The following is a 25,795-nucleotide window of genomic DNA, read 5'->3' as shown; positions in this document are numbered from 1 at the left end:
ATGTGCGTCTAGGAAATTACATTGTGATTTTATAATTCTCCACTTAGATTAAGCCAATCCATTTCCTCAAGATACAGTGGAATACCATTCCCCTACGAGATACATGATTAGTGTCATTATACAATGTAATCCTGTGACACGTCACCATACCATATTATTGTGCGGACTAGTTTCCTCAATAGATCACATGATGGCCGCGTCATCGCATGACTTGACCATGTGACAACACGTCATCACGTTCCGTAACACGTCAAATTGCATCATGGCGAGTGCCATCCCCTTCTAATACATCACAGGACTGCCACACCATCATGTGACGCGACCACGTCCAGCGACTCCTTTATGAGACGTGATTACACGTCAATGTGCAAGACGTAAGCATCATTTGACGCTTCCGACTAACCCGGAAATCTATTTTGCTTCACCTACACACCTCATCAGGTACTTATAAATTATATATATATATATGAATGATTTTATGCATTATGTATACTTGAAAAAGGCCTCAAGGCCGAAACGCGTTGTATTTATTGTGAGTATTAAATCGTGGAACTATCATGGCTGCCGGTGTCCACTGAGTTTCTGATGCGCTATCCTGGCGTGTCACATAGGTGTCTCCGTGAAGTTACACAACTTATTTGCTTCATTCTATCAAATCCTTTTGCTTGGTTAGAGCGCTGAGGACCTTTTTCTTCTCCATTTGCATTTACCCTGTATATAGCGATAGGGAGGAAGCTGAAAACACCTTGTATATAGCGTGGAGGAAGCTGGAATAATGCTCTATATTAGCAATATGGAGGAAGATAGTATCACCCTGTATATAGCACTTAGGAGGAAGCTGATATCAACCTGCATATAACAATATGGAGGGAGCTGAAATCACCCTGTATATAGTGATATGGAGCATGCTTGTACCATCCTGTATAAAGCAATTAGGAGGAAGCTGATATCAACCTGTATATAGTGACAGGGAAGAAGCTGGTAACACCCTGTATATAGTGACAGGGAAGAAGCTGGTAACACCCTGTATATAGCGATATGGAGGAAGCTGGCATCACCCTGTATATAGCAATATGGAGGAAGCTGGCATCACCCTGTATATAGCAATATGGAGGAAGCTGGTATCACCCTGTATATAGCAATTAGGAGGAAGCTGATATCAACCTGCATATAACAATATGGAGGGAGCTGAAACCACACTGTATATAGTGATATGGAGGAAGCTGGCATCACCCTGTATATAGAGATGTGGGAAGCTGGTATCATCCTGTATATAGAAATATGTGGGAAGCTGGTATCACCCTGTATATAGCGATATGGAGGAAGCTGGCACCACCCTGTATATAGCGATATGGAGGAAGCTGGCACCACCCTGTATATAGCGATATGGAGGAAGCTGGCACCACCCTGTATATAGCGATATGGAGGAAGCTGGCACCACCCTGTATATAGCGATATGGAGGAAGCTGGCATCACCCTGTATATAGCGATATGGAGGAAGCTGGCATCACCCTGTATATAGAGATGTGGGTAGCTGGTACCACCCTGTATATAGCAATTAGGAGGAAGCTGATATCAATCTGCATATAACAATATGGAGGGAGGTGAAACTACACTGTATCTAGTGATATGGAGGAAGCTGGTATCACCCTGTATATAGAGATATGGAGCATGCTGGTATCACCCTGTATATAGCGATATGGAGGAAGCTGGTATGACCCTGTATATAGCGATATGGAAGAAGCTGGTATCACCCTGTATATAGCGATATAGAGCATGCTGGTATCACCCTGTATATAGCGATATGGAGCATGCTGGTACCACCCTGTATATAGCAATACGGAGGAAGCTGAAATTATCCTGTATATAGTGATATGGAGCATGCTTGTATCACCCTGTATATAGCAATATGGAGGAGACTGAAATCACTCTGTATATAGAGAGATGGAAGAAGTTGGTATCACCCTGCATATAGCGATACGGAGGAAGCTGAAATTATCCTGTATATAGTGATATGGAGCATGCTTGTATCACCCTGTATATAGCAATATGGAGGAGACTGAAATCACTCTGTATATAGAGAGATGGAAGAAGTTGGTATCACCCTGTATATAGCGATACGGAGGAAGCTGGTATCACCCTGTATATAGCGATACGGAGGAAGCTGGTATCACCCTGTATATAGCAATATGGAGGTAGCTGGTATCACTCTGTATATAGCAATATGGAGGTAGCTGGCATCACCCTGTATATAGCAATATGGAGGTAGCTGGCATCACCCTGTATATAGCGATATGGAGGAAGCTGGTATCACCCTGTATATAGCGATATGGAGGAAGCTGGTATCACCGTGTATATAGCAATATGGAGGAAGCTGGTATCACCCTGTATATAGCGATATGGAGGTAGCTGGTATCACTCTGTATATAGCGATATGGAGGAAGCTGGTATCACCCTGTATATAGCGATATGGACCATGCTGGTATCACCCTGTATATAGCGATATGGAGCATGCTGGCATCACCCTGTATATAGCGATATGGAGCTTGCTGGTATCACCCTGTATATAGCGATATGGAGGAAGCTGGTATCACCCTGTATATAGCGATATGGACCATGCTGGTATCACCCTGTATATAGCGATATGGAGCATGCTGGTATCACTCTGTATATAGCGATATGGACCATGCTGGTATCATCCTGTATATAGCGATATGGACCATGCTGGTATCATCCTGTATATAGCGATATGGACCATGCTGGTATCACCCTGTATATAGCAATATGGACCTTGCTGGTATCACTCTGTATATAGCGATATGGAGGACATTTCCCAGTTTATAGCGACATGTCAGTATATTCTCCTGCTCTGCCATTTTCAGCATTTCCCCCCATGGTTCCTGCCCTCAGCCCCCTCAGCCCCCTCAGCCCCCTCAGCCCCCTCAGCCCCCTCAGCCCCCTCAGCCCCCTCAGCCCCCTCAGCCCCCTCAGCCCCTCTCTCTATCTAACAGTGAAATGGCGCGCAGCCGTTCCCGCCTTCGCTTTTATACCGTTCCCCTGCCTCCCTCCTTCCCACAATGCACCCTGTCGTCAATGACGTGTGGTAGATCGGGTGGAGCAAGATGGCCGCCGCAAGTATCTTTCTCATAGCTGAAGGGCTTGGTGTGGGAGGAGTGAGAGTAGTGGGAGGAGCCTGCAGCCGAGTGCCTGATGTGTAATGGCTGCTGTGCTGCAATGTGTGATAGTGTTATGCATGGTGCTTGCTGGCCTGTCTGGGCTTAATGGAGGTCATTAGGTTGTTGTGAAGGAAGCAGTCAGCTGTGTGCAGTGGAGGGGTGAAGGCTCTACGGGGCTCTGAGGGTGGTCTGCATTCCTGTGAACACTCCTATGTGCAGACTGGGTGTATGAGTGTTTTCCCCAGAGGTGTGAGGAACATGAACGTGCTTTCATGCGGCCCGGAATTATTGCGCCCCGCGAGCCGCAGTTCGTTCCGCAGGTCACTTATTTTAATGCAAAATTGAAAATGTCTTGTGACCCTTTCGCACGGAGGGGATTGGTCCGCACCGACATCGCCGCGCCGCAATGTTATCCCTGCGGGGTTTAATTCGGCACTCCGTGAATCATACGGAACTGTTGTGGATGTCGGACATGCCGGCGCTATAATGCCGTAATTACAGTCTGCGTGAAAGAAAGACGCAAGACATTCCGTGAGACGTACCGCAGTTACAAACGGAACGAACTCCGTATTCGCGCTGCGGAATATTCTGTCCCGGGAAAACGGCTTTAATTTCCACCTGGAAATCCGCAGTTCGACCGGATGGAACTTGGTCTCTCTTTTTTCGTATTTGCGCACCAAAGGTCTCTACAGAAGTCGGCGGTCCGCAAACACGAAACACTGCGGAATCCCACCGGAAAAAAGACCCCTGTAATTAATAGCCATTTCACGGACTGCGTTTGTTCGCGGCGCACGAATGAATATGCCAAGCGGGCAGAAAAGTTACAGGCGCGCAGAAGAGCCTCGTAGCACAAAACAGGTTGCGCCGCGGCGGGCTCATGTGCCGTCCGCTTTTGTGAAGCCCCCAGGGAATCATCCCGATAAGTTAACCTCTTAATGACCAACATGGAAGCTTCAAAAAAAGGACTAAAAAGTCTTTAATGAGTTTTAATCTAAATGATACAACCTGTATATGTGAGGCGCGCATATTCTGATTCCGCACGGTCTGGTTGGCCGCCTCGTATGGAGCCGTGGAAGCGCCAGTGAAAATACGCAGTAAATATTATAACGCTGGGGATATAAGTCCTCCGGCCGCGGTCAGCGACCGCTCGCACGGATGGGATTATAATGCAGGACGCAGCTGTGGAATTCCACGCTAAAGTCCGCAGGTCTGATTACGGATTCGGATGCGAATCGCAGGCGGGTTTTAAGCCGTTTTCAATTCTACATCAAAATCTCCCGGCGGATTGCGATGGGGAAATCCCCGCGTTGCGTCGCGCAGCCCGTTTCGTCTCGTCTGAAAGCTTCCTCACGCTGCGGATGACTTCCAAAGCGTGCGGATGACGTTTCCTCCGCAGTATTTTCGCAGTGTGATTCGTTCTGATCGCGCTGCATACTTTTTTTTGAACGTATATTTGTGAGCGCCATTTTTCATGCACCCAAAATAAATGCCCAGAGAAGTGAAGGATCCCGGCCTCGTGCGTAAATACGCATATCACACGGACATTCACTGCCTGTCTGTAACACTCCCATATACCCGCACGAGCGCTTCTGGTCATTAACTCATTAATGACGCAGACCCTTTTCTTCTTTCTTCCCCCCTCCCTACCTTTTAAAAAAATCGTAAACCCTTCATCCATCGCCGTCGCTGTCTGCGGGTTGTTTTTTGCGGGACGAGTTGTATTTTTCAGTGATTCTATTTAATCTACCTTATAATGGACTGAAGAACGTTTACAAAATTCTAAGTGGAGTGAAGGGGAAAAAAAAAAAAAACCGACATTCCGCCATCTTTCCGTGCGTCTTGTTTCTACGGCCCCCAAACTGCAACAAAAAAGACCTGATAACTTTATTCCACGGGTCGGTACGATTACTGCGATACCAAACTGATATAGTTGTTTTTTGCTGTACTGCTTTTATTTTTTTCACATATTTAACTTTTTAAAATTATTTTCTGCCGCCATCTTCTGCGCGCAATGACCTTTTTATTTTTCCATTGACATTGTTGTGATAGGGCTCATTTTTTGTGGGACGTCCTGTAGTTTGCGTTGGCACCATTTGAGGTACATAGAACTTTTTTTAAAGCTTTTTATTACGTATTTTCTGGGAGACAGAGTGACCAAAAAGCGCATTTCTGGCGTTCTTTTTTTTTTCTGACAACGTTCACCGTGCGCGGTAAATAATGCATTACTTTAATAAATCGGACACCAAACCCCACTCTTAACCCCTCACATGCTGCGATTATTTAACATCACGCCATGTAAAGGGTTCACAGAGGTCGGCCATGGACATAAAAAGGTGTAAAAAAGCAAAACAAAAAAAAACCTTTTTTGCGCACTTTCCTATTCATGTGTGTATGTATATGTGTGTGTGATATATCTTTTAAAAACCGTCTATTTGGTATCAGCGTATTATTAACAACATGTACAATAAATTGAACACACTATTTATTCTGCACGGCAAAAACCGTGAGGAAACACTAATGCAAAATGCTTGTTTTATTCTTTTTTACCTCCCAAAAAAACGCAATAAAAGTAATCAAACTAGTCGTACATCCCCAAAAGGGTATCAATGAAAACTACAGCTTGTCATGCAAAATTAATCACCGAGACAGAAAAATCCCCAGAAAGGAATGAGGGTATCACCGAGGGAACCACTAAATAATATATAAAATATAACCTTTATTAATTCAAATTAAAATGGTATATATATAAAAAAAGCGTGATGAGTCTTTCTAGATTTCGTGCCTGTCACGACCAATCGGCACCATCTATAAACTATAATCCTTGGGTAGATTTGAATTCCACTGACATATGCAAGTCTCACTGTAAAAATTCACCACACTATTGATGATAACTCAGGGTGAATACGTGCGTAATCACAGTGTGCATATACCCACTAGGATATTCAACAATCTATAGAGTCCCAACCATAGACTTAGAAGTTAGGGGTAAAGTCATATACCATGTGATCATGGGATAGCTATCATGACTATATGATCTTAACAGTCCCTTACTATTGGGTTGGAGCTCCTTAGTACGTTTGTACTGTATACACCAGAAGATGGTCAATGGTATAAATTTTATGGTAGTAATAGTGACAATCCCATCACTTTTCTGACATGTGTGTCACAGTAATAATCACACCATGATAAATTTGATAGTGGGATTGAAACAGATCAAATACCCAAGGTATCGATACATCTAGTATTGGATTAAAAACTAGATTGTACTGCTAGTGGTGTTCATACACCCTGCTGCTTTTGAGTGCTTTTTATTTTTATTTTTATTATTATAAACGCACCCAATTAAATATGATTTCAGCAGTGGTCAACTGGAGTCATATTGGTATAATGATGTGGCTCCACTATGTTGACCCAACTGCATGTAAATCATAAATGACTTGCAGGGGATACAATCTAGAAGACAGGACTCATTTACGGTCCAACAATTGTCTAATGATAGATCTCCTGCATAGCAACATAGCCCATTTAGAATGCACAAAGAGACCCAGTGTCAATGGCAGGACTCCTATAATAAAGTCAAACAACTGCCTGATAGTCGGTCTCTTAATTAGTATAGCCCATTTAGTAGCACACCAGTAGAGGGACCCCGGCTTCCAGCTTTTAGGAGTCACACTACTGATAGATTAATCCAGAGGAACACCATCAACGCGTTTCAACAGTTTATACACGATAAACTGTATCATCAGGATGGTATGAGCGGATGCAATCAGAAGATAAGATAGCATCAAAACTTTTTATGACTAAATGCTGGTGCAGTCATCGATATCTAAGACTGCACCATTAGAGTAGCTTGTGCTGATGGGAAGTAAAGTGAACAGCCTGACAGGCTGTGTGCAAATAAGCAGCAATGGTCAGTAACGCACTGACAGGGCTTATAAAGCCCAAACCACGCCTTCCTGTATGGAGGGCTCGTCCCCGCTCAGCCAATCAGCTTAGTCTACCATCCGGCACTGTCTGACCGAAATCTCGCGATAACGGAGATCTCGCGCATGCGCAGAGCCACACAACGTCCGTGAGTGCCAACCAACGCCATCCAGGGAACCGGAGGACGCCGTGGCACCAGCACATCATGCAGACCAAGCGCATGTAGTGCGCTGGATGATACGAGGCACGATATAGCCCAAACCAGGGTGATATCAGTGTTAGGTGTGAGATAGTCACGACTATAGGAAATGGATAACGTAAAGTATATAAACTCTTAGAGCACATACTGGTGCATGGAAGAAGGTAAGTATAGTTGCTGTGTCAGTGGAAATAATAGCTTTTAATAAAATCATAGCTGGAACGTACATGGGTCATACAAAGAGAATATACATATGCCATATTCAACAAATTCTGTTGGTGTCTTCCATAAAAGCCAATGCTTTATTATAGCAACATAAACCCATGTAGAGGATGATATATCAGGGTATATGCTTGAAGTGCATTAAAATTAAGTACAGTATATGCACATATATAAGATACCTCTACAGAATATGCATAAGGATGATATATCAGGGTATATGCTTAAAGTGCATTAAAATTAAATACAGTATATGCACGTATACAGGATACCTCCACAGAATATGCATAAGGTATGCAACTCCCATCCTATATGCAAGGCGGGGATATATGTATTTACTACAGCATCCAATAGAGATGACAATAATTGATGCATGGTTGTTAGTTATAATGACACCGCATAGTAACTGTAATATTTAATGTCAGAGCAATGCTTTATTATAGCAACATAAACCCATGTAAAGGATGATATATCAGGGTATATGCTTGAAGTACATTAAGATTAAATACAGTATATGCACGTATATAGGATATCTCTACAGAATATGCATAAGGTATACAACTCCCATACTATATACAAAACGGGGATATATGTATTTACTACAGCATCCAATAGAGAGTAATTGATGCATGGTTGTAAATTATAATGACACCGCATATTAACTGTAATATTTAATGTCAAAGCATCCGGTATATAGATAATAAGACATCCAAATCTAAGGGTACTAATTAGGCCTGGTATTTATTCAATACTCATACAAGAATTAGCCCTACATATTCAAAAGGAGTATATTCAAACAGAATGTACAATATACCCATGGTTCCGCTAGATAAAAGCAGCAAACGATAGCTGGTCATTTAGACCCTTTGGATGACAGCAATCCAAACGGTGAATCCACCGTGTCTCTTTTTGTAGCAACATTTTATCGATGTTGCCCCTTCTTCCATTAAGTCTGATAATCTCTACGCCCTGGAATTGGATGCAATCTGGGTCGTTATTATGTACATCCCGTACATGTACTGCCAAACTCGTTTTATCACCTCGATTGACGTTCCCAATATGTTCCAATATACGTCTACGTAGTTGGCGGATGGTTTTGCCTACGTAATCGAGTGGGCACGGGCAGGTAGCCTTGTATACTACACCACTGGATCGACAGTTAATGAAATCATTGATTTGATATGACTTGCCAGTGGACGAGCTGAGAAAATTCCCGCCACGTTTTATGTACTTACAGGCCTTACATCCTGGGCATCTAAATGTACCCTTTGGCAAATCAGACCCAAGCCATGTTTTTGTAGATGGTTGTACAGAAAAATGACTATGCACTAGTCGATCCTTCAGATTGCGTCCTCGCTTATACGTAATTAGTGGTTTATTTGGAAGATGTTCCACTAAATCCGAATCTTTACACAGTATGTGTAAAGTATTATTAACAACATGTACAATAAATTGAACACACTATTTATCCTGCACGGCAAAAACCGTGAGGAAACACTAATGCAAAATGCTTGTTTTATTCTTTTTTACCTCCCAAAAAAACGCAATAAAAGTAATCAAAATAGTCGTACATCCCCAAAAGGGTATCAATGAAAACTACAGCTTGTCATGCAAAAACATTATGGGACTTTTAATGCAACAAAAAAAAGGAATTTCCAGAAAAAGATGTTTTTAGTGAAAAAATTATTAAAAGAAACAATTGTGTTATCATTGTAATCGTACCGACCCGCAGAAAAACATGCATCCGGTCATATGCTGCACGATTAATGCGGTAAAAAAAAACTGATGTTTTCTCTCTGCCTTACAAAAAAAATTAATAAAACTTTCACAATACATTATATGTACCCAAAATAGTACCAGTATAAACTACAATTTGCCTCACAAAAAACAAACCCCCATACGGCCGTGCTGATTGGAAAATTAAAACGTTAAACTTTTGAAAAACGAAGATGAAAATCTCCAAAAAATTGTTGCGACCTTATGGCCAAAATAGGCCGTGTACTTAAGGGGTTAAAAAGCGTCCGGAAAAATCTGTCTATGTGAATAGATGGATTTACAAGAGCTCCATTTTACTGTCCACAAAACATACCTAATACAGAGATAAGATGCGCTCATGTGAGCGTGACCAGGAGGTACTTTGGCACAGTGAGTATTGGCGTGGATTCTGCGCCAGATCCCTGTTCCATTCACCTACATGCGGTCCTTGTCGCTGCTTCACGACGTGTATTTTTCCACTATGGAACTGAAATTTTGTCTTGGGGGAAGAAGTGACGTCACTTCAGATTTGTGTTGTAAATTTCGCACTCGGGTTTTGCCCGTGTAGTTAGCGGTCCCTGGTGATGAAGTAATCAGGACTTATACCTAGACAGGTCATCAATGGGATCTGCACAGGAGAACCCCTGTAGAAGGTTAAAGGTCACAAGAGGAGTTTGTTTTTAAAGTTACCTCTCAGCATTTTATCATCCATAATTGATATACTTTTCTCATAGCCGCTTCTTGTCTTTCTTGCGTTACTTCCACCATTGTTTATTTTCTCATACAGTTTGCAGAGCTGCAGATGGGGAACAGAATAGTTTCTAAGGCACCCAAGATTTTGCAGAAAATAGAATTGACATTCTCCTCAGAATTTGCAACCGGCCTCCCCGCCAAGTGGTTGTAGTGAAGGAGACGTTTCCTCAGGGGCAGGTCATCTAGCTAACATGCCTTGGGTAGGTTACACCTCCTAGTTGACACCCCCCCGAAGAGCTGCAGAAGTCACTTCATCCGCACTGCAGGGTTTTTGTCACATTGATTACTTTGGAGGAAGGGGAGGATGAGCTCCTGCTGTGGCTTCGGCTAATTTATTAATAGTGTGGATGGCCGCCGGAGTTGTCTCTTCAGTGTTAGGCTAGGTGCACACTAGCCATGATTGTGAATGGCGTCCGAGTGACTCGGGTACACCTTTCATCAGAGAGCACACTGGCACAAGTCCACATTCTGTCCAGTATACGTGGACACAGCATGTTGAAATGCATTGGCATGCCCTATTTCTCATCTGTGGAATTGGACATGCGATTAGACCAATGGTCCACGTGTAAAGCATCTTAGACTATAATGGGGCTCTGTGATGTCCATGAAATTACTCGAGAAGCACGCTGCTCCAAAACATATCTGTGCTGGAGGCCTTCAAGGCGTTGTACTAGAACTTCAAGTTTATGCCCTGCTCACAGAATGAGCGGTCAGCACTCCATTCATTTCAATGGGATTGATGGAAACACCCTGGCAGTCCCATTGAAAGTGAATGGAGCGCTAGTGCAACCGGTGCTTCATTCAGTCGCCTCCTCACTGCCGGATGTGCAGTGACCCTGCATTAAGAAGGACAGGGGACCTCTGTTCTTGAGACTAGCGGGGGTCTTGGCAAGTTAACCCCTATTTACATAAGAGGCTTGAATCTAATTATGGTAGGAGGAGTTTGAAAGTGATTATGTTGGGAGGGGCTTGAAAGCCATTACTATATGGTGATTGGGGCTCGCTATGGTGCTGCACTCTGTATATTATACTGGAGAGGCGCCGTACTCTGTATACATAGATGGTTCCTCGGGGGAGGGTTCTTGATGACAAAACTATTGTATCAGTTTGGGGATTTTAAATGTATGTTTTTTTACTATTAAATAATTTTTATTCAAAATGTTTTATAAAAATAATAGTTTGTGTTTTTTGTATATTTTTCTTTGCGGCGCTATTTCATTTATTATGAACTTTAATGTAATTACCCATCATGCCCGTGTCAGTGGAGTTGGCCACATAACTCTTGCAACCACTGCCCTTTGTACTTTTACTGTCTTTTCTTTATAATGACGTCCTTTCATCCATGTGTCCGGCTTCCAGCGTTGTCAATGTGTCAAGTGGGCGGTCTTTACCACTTATTATCAGTAGGTGATGCCACTTTTTATAGGTTTTTCAGTACATTAAATGGTACCATTGAAAATAAAATAGCTAGGATTTTTTGAAGGCGGGAAGGAAAGCTTTTTTTAAAAAGAGGCCATTTTGTTAGTTCCCTGGACTACCCCTTTAAGGGGTTCATACACATTTAGAGCAATGGAGCAAATTTTCTGCACTGAAATGTACAGAGCCGTATCCTGTAGGGGGCCTCACGCTTGGGATCGCGATATCACTGCTTTTTTTGGGTAAATGTCAGTAAGACTTTCTAATGTTAAAAACGCATCCCACAAAAATCGTTTGTCCTTTGTAATGTTTTCTGTGATGCGTTTAACATTAGAAGGTCCTACTGACATTCACGCTAAATAACCGCAGCGAAATCACACGTGTGAAAGCGCCCTTAGGATGCCTTCACGCCTCTGAGAAAATCACACATTTTTTGAGCTGTAGAAGAGTGAGTAAAAGCGCTAAATTCTGAAGCCCATAACCCATAACCGGTGCTTCTCAGTAGATTCCTTTTACATTTGCAATGTTTTTACTCATGCGAAGTTGCGTGAAAACAAATCGCAGTGTGTCCTGTATTTCTGCATTTTTGCGTGAAACACTACGTAATTTCTGGAAGGCATTAAGACTAATTTGCCATTTCAGTCGGTGCGTCTGCGGGTACAACAAGTACAGTAAACTATGCTGAAGCCTCGTTCACTGCACAAACACCCTCCGCTCAGACATGCGCAGACAGCATACGCCCATGTGAAGCCGCCTTGGGCTTTTTTTCCATTGTGGATTTCGATATTCTTAGTGGCACAAATAGTCTGAAGTTCTAATCCTGTAACAAACACTGGCACCCCTAACAGACCCCGTTCTAAGTGGGATTTCTCGGAATACGTTGGGATCTGTTTGAAAGAAGATCCTGCGCAGCAGTCATGGCTCTGCTCTTAAAGGGGTATTCCCCCCTACCTGTCCGTAGGAGAGTTGATAAAAGTCTGATCAATGATTGGGTCTCATCGCTGATCAGAGGCTGATCCTCCCACCCACAGTGACGTCAGCCTGAATGGAGGTGCGGCGCTCCATTCATTTCACTGAGGTTTACGGATATAGCTGAGCGCTTGAACTCCGCTATCTCTGCAGCCCCATTGAAAATTAAAGGAGCAGCATATCCAAGTGATTCTGACATTGTTTTTTCGCCACATATTGTACTTCGTTTAGGCGATAAAAATAGTCTGATTAATTTGTGTATATTTATTAAAAACGCTAAAATTGGGAAAAATTTGAAACAATTGTCATTTTTTCACATTTTCAACTGCAATATCTCAAATATATGCAAACATACTGGACAAATTCTTGATAAGATATATATTTCCATCTGTTTACTTTATTCTGGACGCACATTGGAAAAACGTCAGGCTTTTTAACCATTTAAGAGCCGTGCAAATATAACATTGATTTTTAACATTTTGAGGAACATTTTGTTTTCCTGCACCAAGCCCAGATTGCAAAGGCTCATAGGTGTCAGAATGATAGACACCCCCACAAGTGACCCCATTTTAAAAACTACACCCCGTAATGTATTCACTGAGGGGGTCAGGAGTATTATCACCCCACAGTTTTTGTTTTTTTTCAGGAATTAATGCAATTTAGAGGAGAAAAAATAAAATGTCATATTTTTGCAAATATGCCATTTAAAAGACGGGATTTTTTTTCTATAGTGCACATGAAAATGAATATTTGCACCCGAAATGTATACCCCTGTATGTCCTGTGTTTAGAAACATACCCATTGTGGCCCTAATATTGTGTCCATTTGCACAACAGGGCCCAAAACGAAAGGAGCAACAGAAATTTTGCGTGCAGATGATTTAGGCCCTATTACCCACTTGTAGAGCCCTTGAGAGGCCAAAATGATGGAGAACCCCCCCGAATGACCCCATTTTGAAAACTAGACCCCTTAACTCATTCATCTAGGGATGTACTACGTATTTTGACCTCACAGTTTTTGAACGAATCTGAGCAAAGCAGAAGGAAAAAAATTACGATTTTCCTTTTTTTTTGCAATTATGTCACTTTGAAAACCGTTTTTTTTTTCTGTACAGCACACATAAGAAAGAAGGCTTTCACCCCAAAATGGATCCCCCCGTTTGTCCTGTGTTCAGAAACATACCTGTTGTGGGTCCTAATATTATGTTTGTATGCACAACGGGGCCCAAACCGAAAGGCGCATCAAACTTCAACTGTCTTAACTCCTATGTATCGGTGATCACGTGACTGGGGGCCACGCACTGTGGCCCTCAGTCCCTGCTCAAGGCTCTCGGCTACCTTTAGTATCCAGGAGCAAGGAGACTTCGAATTTTCCGGGCCCTCCATAAAACTGATAAATGTTCTGGAATTCACCCGTCATTTGTCTGAACAGAACACTGAGAATGAGTTTAATACCAAAGGCCGTAGTTCTTGAGGATTATTTGTAAGGAAGCGGCATTCACTAGGGGGCAGTATAGTCAGAACAATGTAGAGACCCCATCTAGCAGTGCGTTGGACTCCTTTGGCCTTCAGAACAGCAGCAGTTCGGCGTGGTGTAGATTCCTCTAGGTGATGATATCGTTCTGCAGGAATATCGGCCCCTGTGGACAAAAAGGGGCCATAAGTAGATGGAGGTGCTGACATGTTTTGACTAGCTGATAGGAAGGGGTCATCGATTTGTGCTGTTTGTGCCAAATTCTAACCCTCTCATCAGCGCAGTGCAACAGAAATCTGGATCCATCTGTCCAGGCAATGTTCTTCCGCTGTTCAGAGATACAATTTGTGTGCCCTGGAGCCTCGCCTTACTGTTACTCTTAGACACAATGGCGCTGGAACTAGTCATCTGCTGTAAACTATCCGTAAGGGTGAGTCAGGTATTCGGACATGTTAGTTGGAGCTCTAGCATTTCATCTGCCTGCAGTTTGCATGACTGTGCAGCACCTCCTCACCAGAACAATTCTTGACATCCTCCTCTGACCCCTTTTGCTGGATGTTTTCCTTGATCATATACTCTGCACACCGTTACATGGTAAAACCCCACGTGTTTGGCAGTGACACCCCGGCCCCGGCTAGTAGAGCACCGTTGACCAGGCCATTGGAAGTCGCTCCGATCGCTGGATTTTGCCATCTAATGTGGATTCACACTGAAACTGATCCACGGAAAACTTGTCATGTGATTTTATGCTGCACTCCGGGGTCACGGGGATAATCTCCATACAGATAAGCTCAATCATGAGAGGGTCGGGGTTTAATAAAGGGGTCATTCAGTGTATTTGGCACTGTGGGTCTAACTTGACTACAGTTTTTGAGGAGCCTGAGCTCCTGAGCCAATCACAGCTGGCGCTTGATGAGCAGCGGTGGGAGAGGGAGCAGCATGAGGCTCTTTGCCCTCTGGCCCAGGTGGGCTCCCCAAGGCAGTGGGTGGTGGGAGTTCACGTGACTGTTCATATACATTGTATTTAGGTTGTCTACATTCTGGCTGCATTATAAATGTTCACCACAGATCTTACAGATGGCCGCTCTTCTGTCATCACCGGCGGGTTCAGAGAATGCCCAGGCTGCAGTCCTGTGAGCAGACCTATCTGTGCGCCTGATGTTGGTGCTGTGACTAGTAACTGCTGGTGGGATGGAGGGCTGTATGCAGGTAACACGCGGTAACATAGAGCATGTTGACCAGATACTAGTAATTATCTATTGATCAAGTCCACTGTGATTAACGGACCAATGAGAAACACGATGACCCACGTTGGGGTTTTAGTTTTGTAGTTATGATTTATAATTCAGGATTTTATTGGCGTAATGCAAAGTTTTGACAATGAAGGAGAAAGTTTATGAAAAAAACTTCCAATATGTTTAAAGAACAAAATGTTTCCTCTTGCCCCATACTCTGCCCCCGGCGTGGGGTAACTGAATGCACGAATCACATATGGATCAGATTTTGTACTTTAATAAAATCTTTTGAAACTAAGATACAGCTTGTTGCGCCCTTTTTTTTCACGCAGATCGACACGCAGTGTCCATGAGCAGATGTGCAAGGATCAACGAAAATCTATTGACTCCATTCACCACATATCCCGCGGCCGTGCAACGAAAATAAGCCCGTGGACATGAGGCAGAGGTAGGCCACAATCCCTTGGGGGGCACGGTATGTGAGAACAGAAGGCCACAGACTCTAGCTGGAATGAACTGACCCTGTTTATCGAAGCATAATTTAATTCACCTTATTACATAGGTGGCTGATAAGGCCTGCAAATATTTTGTTGTAGCCAGACTTCTGACATGAAGAACAACTTACGCACCTAACAGAGAACTGCAATATTCCCACGCCAAAGCGTAGTTTCTCTGTCTGCTTTGCTGCTATACATGGCAAATGCAGCATTAGTATACACTCTGCAGAATCTCCTAATGTACAGGCCACCTTTTGTAGAGGCACGAACGTCAGGCAGCTAACATACAAACACATGTAACTTTTCTGCTGGTATACGAGCTTTCACACCAGCAGCACTATATCCTCTGCAGAGTATCATCCCTGAGGCTACCTACACACGGACGAGAGACTCGGCCCGATATCGTTTTCTGCAATTGGTGATTTTCAGGCAAAACAGCATCTGTGAAATTCCGATCCTCTCATGTGAGGTTGACACATAATAGAGGATCGAAAGTCTTTCCCACTGATTTCACTTAGAAACCTTGAATCAAACTTGCATGCACATTACACTAAAGGTCCCATTGAAATCAATGGGCAATGCGTTCCAAAGAACACGAAAAGATAGAGCGTACCACGACTTTTTCCCGCACCGGATCACGGTGAATGGAATGGCACTGCAATCCCCTAAAATGCTGTTACAAAGCGTGCAAAGCTTGCAAGTAGAAACCAGGCTGATCTGATGTAAAGATCAGAGAGGCTGCAGCGCTGCACAGGCACTGCGGCCCCTTCAAATAGCTGGTTGGCAGGGGTGCCGAGAGTCATACTCCCACCGGCATCAGCTAATAGTACCCATAATAATGTGCTGGTAATAAAGCAATGTGGAAATGATTAATAGTGTCAACTACATAGAAGTCTCCTCAAACACAATGAAGGTACAGCACGCTCACATGTCACAGAATTGCCCACGGATACCTGACGTGTATTTACTGAATGACCCCCATCACATGTGGCAAAATCACTGGGCATTTTGTATAAGTATGCCCTCAGCAATTCTGATGGAAATCCGTGGTGGACAAATTTACACCTAAAGGGCGTAGATTTGGCTGTATTTTAAATCGCGGATGATATTTAACCATTGTCACACGAACCAAGGAATAAAATATGTTCAAAATGCAAAAAGGTGAACATGTTTTATTCCTCGGTTCCTGTGAAAGAACTAGGACTTCATACATTTTTTTGTGGAAAAAAACTGGTAAACACCTGTACCAAATTAACTTGGGCGAAGCAAGATGTGTCAGCTAGTACTGTATGTATTGCAGTTACCGTCCTCAGACAGGCTTTCTACTACCGTGTTTTCCCCAAAATAAGACACTGTCATATACATTTTTGCCCTAAAAGAGGCACAGTGTTTTATTTTCAGGGGGGCTCATACTGACCTGGCAAGCTGCAGTGTCGTCTGCGTGAAATATCAATGTCTTTCTAGTAAACGGGGCTTTAAATACCCTGCCTCCAGCAAAGCGAGCGCTGTGATTGGCTCGAGCGCCAGCCAATCACAGCTGGTGCTCGATGAGCCAATCGCAGCCATTCAGTGATGTCATTCACTAAATGGCTGTGATTGATTGAGCCCCGGCTGTGATTGGCTGGCGCTCGAGCCAATCACAGCGCTCGCTTTGCTGGAGGCGGGGAAATTCAAAGCCCCGTATACCAGAAAGACATTGATATTTCACGTGGAGGACACTGCAGCTTGCCAGGTGAGTATGAGCCCCCCTGAAAATAACACACTGTGCCTCTTTTGGGGCAAAAAATAATATAAGGCAGTGTCTTATTATTGGGGAAACACGGTAGTATACACACATCTGAATAAGCCATAATTTTATCCCTTTGAGAACAGTCAGTTCAATGAGCTCAATCCACACTCCAGTGAATACTGTACTGTACCCATCCCCCACACACGTACAACAACCTTATATTACAATATAATATAGAAATACAATAGCAAAGGTTATAAACAGTCAGCCAGATACATGCTGTGGGATTATTTCATGAGTCATAAAACACATTTCACTGGTTGACGTCTCTGTGACTTTGTGATGTGCTCAGCGGGTCGTCCCCCTCTGGCAGCGCAGATCAACACAGAAAAGGAAAGCATATCACAAGAGCTGAAGGCAAACATTTCTGTACATCGGCTGTAGTAGGGAAATCCTAAGGCTACAAGTGGAGCATCCAGTGAGTGGAGGGCTTATCTGCAAAATGGAACCTCCAAAATAAAAGTAAAAACACTAAACACAGAATTAGTAAATCTAGTTCTGACTTTTGGACTAAGAAAAGTGAACCTTTCCATCTACATGAATGGGAATGAGCTGCTATACCAGGCCCACAAAAAGCATGACGCCGTGCCTGGTATACAGTAAATAGGGCACAGCGATTTCCTGAGCACTTTGGCCCCTTCAAACAGGCAGGAGCCGGGAATTTGATCCTCAACAATCTGATATCGATGACCTATCCTGAGGCTAAGTCATCAATATTTAGGTCCCAGAAAACCCCTTTAAATTGGCGCTCCTTTATATAGATGTAAATTGTGGGAAGTGGTCAGATCCCAGGTGCTCGCTATCTGTGGACGCAGAAAAAGCATTTGACAGGGTCCAAAAATTGGTCTAGGCCCGAAATTCCTGGCTAGAGTCCTTGCCCTACAGCAAGGATAAGGGTGAATGGCATGTTGTCCAACTCCATATCCATAAAAGGGCTCCAGGCAGGGTTGCCCTCTCTCGCCACTACTTTATGTTTTAGTAATGGAACACCTGGCAGTGGCAATTCGAAACAATCCCCCCCCCCCCCATACAAGGAATTCAAATAGGGAGGAACCTATATAAAACAGCTCTCCATGCAGATGACCTCTTATTGTACATTACTCAGCCTCACATATCACTTCCTTCCCTAGTACAGGAATTCGTGAGATATGGCCACCTCTCAAATGTTAAAATAAATTATTCCCAAAGGGAAGCGCTAGACATATACCCCCCGATAGTAGAGGAGCAACATATCTCAGGGCGTTTTCCCTTTAAGTGGCAACAGGAGGCCGTAAAATACCTGGGCGTGTTTCTGACCACAAATCAATGAAATTGTATTCTCTAAACTGCCAGGCATTACTGGAACGCACTTTAAAGGACCATTCTTCATACGTGCTAGGTCGGTTATTCCACGTCACTGGCGCACTAAACATGTTCCCTCCTTGTCTAAATGGCGTTAAGAAATGTCTCCCCTATGCCGAAGGGAGGAATTATGCTCAGGAGACAATGAGAAATACCTATCTGTGTGGCAATCATGGATCGCCTTTAAATGCACTCCAGAGCTTCAATACATCTTCTTAAATGCTCCTAAACTGTCGGCTGAGGGGGTATTTAGACCCAGCCGGGTAGTAAGGAGCCATATTAATAACCACTACTATCACTTATCATTTACATTCTAAGGCGTCATATTTCCCTATTTTTCTCCACCCATTGTCTTTTATTTAATACCACCTTTTATGTTTTGATAGCCCCTCCCCCCTTCTCTCTCTGTTACTTATACTTATCTATGGATATACCCTATGCCTCCTGGGTCCACTCCCTCAGAGGCTCTCTTTTTCCATAGCTATGAACAGGAATAGCGCAATATTTCTCTTGAACAGTTTTCTCAGTTCCCAGCATTTGTTATAAGTGTCAAGGGACTAGGGTCTGGGTACGGGAAGTCCCTGAACTGCCAGCAACCCCTATCCCTAGCTACTTGCCGCCTTGGCTAAACCCCAGGGCGACAACTAGGCGACAGTCCCTAGGCTCTCTAGGGTAGCGGGGCAGGCAGTCAGACAACAAACAAACACGGAGACAAACAACACAGAGAAAGGTCAGACAGTCCCGGTCGGCAATAGGAAATAACGCAGTGTGCCCGGCTGCCATGGCAATGAGGACGCGGCGCGGGACGATGATCAGCAGTCGACGTTAAGCTCGAATAGCTAGCAACATCGCTTGCTCCAGGTTTTGAGGCTCAGGATGCGCAACCAGCAGATTCTTGAGGCCTTCAGAGAGGCCGGCCAGAAATAAATCCTTGAGGGAGAAGTCATTCCACCCTGAGTCCGTGCAGTGTTGTCTGAACTGGGAGCAGTAGCCCTCCACCACCAACCGACCCTGGCGCAAGGATAACAGTCTAGAGACTGCATAAGCCACACGGTCGCTTTCGTCATAAATTTGATCCAGAGCAGAGAAAAAGGTGTCAAAAGACTGTCGGTGGAGGAGTCAGAGGGTAGTGAGAAAGCCCACGTTTGAGGGTCTCCTCTCAGGCGGGAAATCACGATTCCCACTCTCTGGTACTCAGTGCCAGAAAAGTGGGGTAACAGGTCGAAGTACAACTTGAAGCCCTCATGAAAAGCAAAGAACTTTCTCCTCTCACCAGAAAAGAAACCCGGCAGTTTAGCCCAGGGCTCGGAATCTGTCACCAGAACAGCGGGATGCTGATCCTGGTTTGTAGACATTGCCTGTTCCTGATGCTGCAGACGTGTGGTCAGGTCCTGCACCAGGCTCGTCAGGGCCTGGACCTGATTTGTCAAGGCTGACACGGCCTTCATAGAAGGGGCTAACATGGCATGTTGGATAACAAAGTCTGACCTTTTTTGCGCCAGTGTATCTGTCAAGGATCTGGGTACAGGAAGTCCCTGAACTGCCCGCAATCCCTGTCCCTACCTACTTTCCCCCCTGGGCTAAACCCCAAGGCGACAGTCCCTAGACTCTCTAGGGAAGTGGGGCAGGGAGTCAGACCACAAAAAACTACGGAGACAAACAGCACAGAGGCAGGTCAGACAGTCTGGGTCGACAATAGGAAAGAACGCAGTACCAAGGGTCAGGCGAAAGACAAAGTCGGGTCCAGAAAGCAGGGAGTCATAACGGGAGTCAATACAAGAAAATGCGGGTGCAGCTGGAAGACCTAACATACACTGGCAATAATGCTTGAAGCTATGCAGCTTAAATGCTGTCAGAACTCCCGCCCCAGCAGCTGATTGGGGCGGAGAGTCTGACAGCAACAAGATCCAATCAGGGAAGCTGGGAGCCTCCGGCCCCTGCTAACAGGGAGAGACAAAGCGGGCGTGCCTAGCTGCCATGACAATGAGGACACGGCATGGGACAGCACCGCCGTGTCCCTAGCAACACGGCGATGTCCATGAATACCGCGGCCAGGCGAGATTACCAACACCAGGGTTCCACTGCGCCTCAGCCCAGCTGACAGGATCGGTGGCGCGGGCATGGAGACCCCAAGCACAGCGGGTCCTGACAATAAGATCATGGAATGCTCTAATGTACCTTAACTTACCTAAAAATAACTAACACAAAAACCAGCTGGATTTTAATGGCCGCGGCATTTATTTCTTTAACTGGGTTTAACCCCTTGAGTGGCGGGTTTCCTACGACCCTGTCGTGCCCACCAGGGCAGGTTTTTTAAATAGGCCAATCATTTAATTTCAACTAATTTTCCAGTTGCGTTCCAACAGCCATAACTTTTTCATTTTTCCATTGACACGGCCGTATGAGTGCTTGTTTTTTGCAGGACAAGTTGTGCTTTTTCATGGCATCATTTTGGGGTATTTCCTACGACCCTGTCGTGCCCACCAGGGCAGGTTTTTTAAATAGGCCAATCATTTAATTTCAACTAATTTTGCAGTCGCGTTCCAAGAGCCATAACTTTTTCATTTTTCCATTGACACGGCCGTATGAGTGCTTGTTTTTTGCAGGACAAGTTGTGCTTTTTGATGGCATCATTTTGGGGTATATATAATGTATTGCATAACTTTTGTAAAAAAAATTTCTAGGGAGATTGGGGGAAAAAATATTTCTGTCATTTGTTTTTTGGATTTCATGTTTACAGCGTTCAGCGTGCAGAATAAATAGTGTGATAACATTATTCTCTGAGTCACATGATTCCGGCGATACCAAGTTTATACAGTTATTTTATGTTTTGCTATTTTTGTACATTTAAAACATTTTTTTTTCTTAAAGGTTTGCTTTTGTGTCGCCACATTCCAAGAGCCGTATTAATTTTTTTTTTACATTGCCAGAGCTCTAAAAGGGCTTGTTTTTCGCGGGATGAACTCGATTCTTCGTTTATCTAATTTTTAGGAACATGTAGAATTTTGATCACTTTTTATTCCATTTTTTTTAGGGGAAAGATTAACAAAATCTGTAATTCTGGCATGTTTTTTATTTTTATTTTTCACTGCATTCTCTGAGCAGTGTAAATAATATATTAAAGTAATTCAACAGGCCGGTACGATTATGCCAATACCAAATTGTGATAGTTTTTTTCTTTTTTGTGAGTATTTGACAGTTTAAAAAACAAAAATGATTATTTTTTTATCGCTGCATTCAAAGACCCCTGGCATTTTATTTTTTTTATCAGCGGAGCTGTGTAAGGGTTTTTATTTTACAGAATGAGTTGTACTTTTTATTTGTACCATTTATTGATCTGTGCAGAATTTTGATCACTTTCTATTCGTTTTTTATGGTGAGATAGGCAAAATTAGCTATTTTTGCCTCATTTTACATTTTTTGTCCCATGCCGTGCACCCTGCAGAGTAACCTTTTCCTGCTCCAGGACATACATTTACGTCCTGCAGCGTCGGGGTGTGTATGAAGAGAGATCACGGCGCAACCTCGCTTTATACAGCGCGGGCATCAGCTGTTTATTACAGCTGACACCCGCGGGCAATAACTGCAATCGTACAGAAGTACGTCATACCGCAGGAGCGATCAAAGCATCGCTAGTCGTTGTCCCCCAGGGGGGTTTTAACAAAAAGGGAAAATAAGATTAATAAAGTTTTTTATTGTAAAAAAAAAAAGTAATAGTTTCAATCACCATCCTTTTGCCATATCTATATTAAAATCTAAATCATAAAAGAAAAATACTTATTTGGTATCACCGCATCCGTAAAAGTCTAATCTATCAAAGTAGCGCACTATGTACACCACATGGTGAACGCAGTCCGGAAAAAAAAATAATGAACGCCAGAAATTCACTTTCTCACAGAAAAAATGCAATAAAAAGCGATCAAAAAGTCATATGTATTCCGAATTGGTACTAATGTAAACTACAGGACATCCCGCAAAAAATGATCCCTCGCACAACTACGTCAACGGAAAAACAAAAAAGTTATTGCACGCAGAAGATGCAGCAGAAATTTTTTTTTTTAATTAAATGCCTTTGAAAGTAGTAAGTGAAAGTGTTTGGTAAGGCAGTAATCGTACTGACCCATAAAAAAGTTATCGGGTCATTTTTGTTGCAGTTTGTGTGCTGTAGAAACAAAACGCACTGAAAGATGGCGGAATGTAATTTTTTTTTTTCATTTTACTCTTAGAATTTTGTAAAAGTTTTTCAGTACATTATATGGTACTTTAAAAACCACCATTGAAAAATACAACTCGTTCCGCAAAAAAACAAGCCCTCATACAGCGATGTCGATGAATAAATAAAGGAGTTACAATTTTTTAAAAGGAGCGAGGAAAAAACGAAAAGGGGATTTTTTAAAAAAGGGGCCACATCATTAAGGGGTTAAATAATGTACTAATGTCCTTCTCTGGGTTATTATGAATGCAGGGATACCACATGTGTAATTTTATGTTTAATTTTTTACAAAGTAAAAGGGAAAAAGGTGTTTTTATTTTTTTACAATTTTTTTTGTTGCTTTTTTTAAATTTCTATCCCTTTAGGGGACTTCCAAAGAGACCTATCAGGACCCCCTGATCACATTGCGGGGGTCCAATGGTGTCAGCCCTTTACATGCTGTGGTTGCATAGACCACGGCATGTAAAGGGTTAAACAGCAGAGATCAGAGGTTTTCTCCATTTTCTGCTGTGTAAAAGCTGGTGCCCGGCTATCCTCTGGCAGAGGGAGCCCCCTCCCTCTGTCAGCCCTTTACATGCTGCAGTTGCATAGACCACAGCATGTAAAGGGTTAACACAGCAGAGATCTGAGGTTTTCTCCATTCTCTGCTATGTCAGAGCTGGTGCCCGGCTATCCTCTGACAGCCAAGCACCAACTCTCCCTGCCACAGGGACCTTCGGCCGGCTTCTGGCAACCTGACGGTCTTCGTGGCAATCTGTAAAGAAACCAGTGTAGGAGTTTAAAAAAAGAAGCAGGAAGTTGCTGGCAGATCGGTAATATCTTCCTGCTTCTTTTTTCAAAGTTCTGCAGTGTTCTGTGTGGGTTTGTGCAGGCAGAGAACACTGCCACAGCTTATGGCATTGTGCTCTGCAGGTCCCACAATGAGACAAAGGCAGGAAATCATCCGGGCTATATTGCTACGGGCAGTATAGTTCCTTCCGGAAAATTTATGGGCATGCCACTGAAGGGGTTAAATAGGGAAAATATTTATGTATGGCCCTAATATCGATCATTATACTGTATTGTAGATTCTGAACAATTTACAAGTAATAGATTTATTCCAAATATTTACATAAAAACTATGCAATATATAGTTGTAATATATAGTCCACATTTAATGCATTAGGGGAGAGGTCACCTCATATACAGTATTCCTACAATCTACTGAAAATCAACTTTAAAAACATCTTCACTGAGTTGTGTCAAAAAATGCCAGATGTGGGGTTCGACAATCTCAGTATCATCAGATTCCGGAACTGAAACACAGCACTCTCAAGAAAGCATAAATTCCTGGAAATCTTTCTATTAATTCTTGTGCTGATGCACCACTAAGATTTCCAATTCATTCACTTTGATATTTTTGAATAAATAAATAGTTAAATAACTTTCTAGCATACTTTAACTACGAATAAGACTTTGTTCACATGAGCGCTGTTTCAGTGCAGTATAGGGGCGCAAAAATATTTTATCTATGCTGCGCTAAAATTGTGCGTATACTGCTCCAGGAGGACGGAGAGAAGAAGCCCCACAGGGCTTTGTGATTTCCCCATAGCAGGGAGAGAGTAGGGCTGTGGGGGATTAATCCATAGCCTTCTCTATCTCTCCCTGCTATGGGTTAATCCCCCATAGCCCCACTCTCTCCCCCTGCTTTGGGGATTAACCCATAGCCCCACACTCTCTCTCCCTGCTCTGGGGATCCCTATGGGATTTCCCCATAGCGCAGAGGGAGTGGGCTTGGATAGAGAGAGGGGCTATAGGGCTGCTCACAGAGATACGCCATAGCAAATAGAGAGGAGCGGGCTAGAGGGTGGATCCGTCCAGCCCCACCCCCTCCTCACACGCTTTCAGGAAAGCCCTGTAACACCCCCCTCTCTCACTATAGGGAAATCTCTTGGTGAGAGAGTTGAAGGGAGTCCCCCTACAGCCCCCTGCTACTGGGGAATTGCCCCGCAGTGGGGCTGGAGGAATACGCCGCTTCTTACAGCAGGACTTTTAAAACCAGCTGCGCAGAAGCACATTTTAAATGTTCCATTGTAAATTTATTTTAGTCCCCGCAGGGATTAAGGGAACCCTCGGGGAGACCCCTCTTCTGAGCGGCACGTTTTAAATATCCTGCTGTAAGCAGTGGGGTATTCCCTCGGTCAGCAGAAATCTTCTTTTCCTGCACAGGAGTTTCCATAGACTCCTGCTCCCATAAGACCTATCCTCATGCACCAAAGATAGCTAAGGTCCTATCTTTTCTTGCAGCACTGACCTTAGATGCGGGCATTGTAGCCACACATGTTCTATCTTTGATTGGTGCGAGTATTTAATGTGTCTAAAATTCCTTTATGTGAACGCTTCTGTAGAACAGCATTGGTTCTTATGCATCTTTGGTCTTTATTTGAATCATTAAAGTCAATGGTTCTGTTTGGGGTTTCATTTGAATGCCGTTTTTGGTGACAGACTCCTTGCAAATACACAATAACAAAGGGAGAAGACTGCCTAAAGGCCTATTTACATGCAAAGATAATTGTTCAAAAGATGGGTTTTGAGCGATTGTTTTGCATAAACTGCTAATGGAGACCTTCATTTGTATGTAAATGAGCCTCCTGGAGCTGTATGCAGAGAACAGCAGGTGGCCTGTTCTCTGCATTCAGCTCCCTTGATCTGCCGCGGGCTGCAAGCTGCATACATTGTAATCAGTGCTCCCATGGAGAATACAGCACCATGGACAGCATGCGGTCTGTGTTATCTTCTCTCCGGCTGTACGATGGATTTTATGCTCACCTAAAAATCATCTTTCAGCCGAAGAGTG

This window comes from Eleutherodactylus coqui, chromosome 10 (genome assembly GCF_035609145.1).
Source record: "Eleutherodactylus coqui strain aEleCoq1 chromosome 10, aEleCoq1.hap1, whole genome shotgun sequence".
Taxonomy (NCBI): domain Eukaryota; kingdom Metazoa; phylum Chordata; class Amphibia; order Anura; family Eleutherodactylidae; genus Eleutherodactylus; species Eleutherodactylus coqui.
The sequence above is the reverse complement of the archived record's forward strand: the minus strand, read 5'-3'. Positions refer to the sequence as shown.